Consider the following 1,660-nt stretch of genomic DNA (forward strand, 5'->3'; position numbering starts at 1 on the left):
CACCTGCATCCAGCTCACGGGTCAACCAGAGGTCACATCTTCTTAATGACCTCCCCCAATATTATCAACAAAGAAAGATGCCAGAGAAGATAGCCTCGGGAAGGAAAGCGCTCTCCATGTTGGAGGCCTTTCCAGGCCAAAGTAGCTCACTTTTTGCATTTTTCAAGCAATATTATTCCTATGTGCCTCTTCTAGCCAAAGTAGCTCACTTTTTGCATTTTTCAAGCAATATTATTCCTACGTGCAAGCCGATCCCTTCATTGAGTTCTCAAAAGAAAAGTAATCACTCTCCCAATGCTAGAGGAAAAATGGGCTACTTTGGCTTTTTAAGAAATAGTGTTGAAAGAGGAAAGGAGGCATCTGAAAAATGCAAAGGAAAGGGCCTGCAGAAATGACCGACAGCCAGTTACAACTGCTCTCTCTCTCCCCATTCTGCCCAGTGCTCTCCAGCTAACATGGTTTCCCATAGCTACCTCCCCCACCTCAAGGACTCTCCAGCTCACATCTGTTGATTCATGGCTTGCCAACCAACTAATTTTCTTCCTTATCTTAGTGTAGGAATAATAAGACTGTGTAAAACTGCTTGTTATGTTACAATTGGAGCTCAGCCTTTGGATAGGAATCCACTGAGCAGGTGGCAGCATGAGTAAGTGCTGCTCTCTGCTTATAGCCTAGGTGTCCCATCTCTCTGTTCGAGAGTCCTGTAATGGTGCTGATAACGCCAAGGTCACGGGTTCTGCAAAACCAGTGGTCTGGAAATTCATCCCCCCATGCAGCCCTGCACACGAAGCTTCCCCTCCCATCCTGAGTCATGAGGCACATGTGAAACCTCAGACAAAGATATCACATGCCCTTTGCATGGACACAGCGAGAGTATATAAACTGTAATAAATCTAACCAAGGGGAGATCGTGCTTTGGGTCTGTTGAATGCCTAATGCTCTCCGCCAGCAATAAATTCTCCTTCCTCTAACACAGTTGTCTGGGCATCCGAATTCCTCCGTCAGGTGTCGCTTCCTGCAACAGTGTGTCAGTCTCCAACATGGTCTGAGCCTCGGTGATTCCTCAAGAAAATTAACCATTGTTAGTAATTTTTTTGAGAACTTAACCGTCACATAACATATGACCCAGGTATACTGAGAGATAAGAGAAAGCCAAATGAATCAAGGGCAGCTGACTCAATGAGCTGAGGGACAGCCTCCACAGTCTGTGTAGAAAGTAGAAAAGGGAATATCCAATCCATGGGAGCTGAAGGATGTTGTGAGCCAGTCCACCTTGGACTCAAGATGCCATCCTCTCTTTATCTTGACACACTCCTCTGTGGACCCTTCCCACTCATAGTGTAGCAGCCACAAGGCTCTCCTCAGAGAAAATGCCCTCCTTCATTCCATTCTGTGTCCTTTTACCCGCTCCTTTCATTCATTCATTCATTCATTCATTCGTTTGTTTGTTTTTTTATTTTAGGCGAAACAACCCTTGGTTGACCTCACAGATTGCAAAGAACTTGTCAGCTCACAATCCCTTATTTTTTTTTAATTTTTTATCCCTATAATACCTGGTCTTCCTAGGTGGTCTCCCATCCAAATACTAACCAGGCCCGACCCTGCTTAGTTTCCGAGATCAGACAGGATCGGGCTTGTTCAGGGGGTCATGGCCGCAGAC

The 1,660-nt window shown here is 45.5% G+C and overlaps 1 pseudogene; it reads right to left on the minus strand.

Annotated features, from left to right (window-relative positions):
• Positions 1 to 1,541: 1,541 nt before the first annotated feature.
• LOC118600716 lies at positions 1,542 to 1,660 on the minus strand (annotated as a pseudogene).

Source organism: Rousettus aegyptiacus, unplaced genomic scaffold (genome assembly GCF_014176215.1).
Source record: "Rousettus aegyptiacus isolate mRouAeg1 unplaced genomic scaffold, mRouAeg1.p scaffold_m13_p_3, whole genome shotgun sequence".
Classification (NCBI taxonomy): Eukaryota; Metazoa; Chordata; class Mammalia; order Chiroptera; family Pteropodidae; genus Rousettus; species Rousettus aegyptiacus.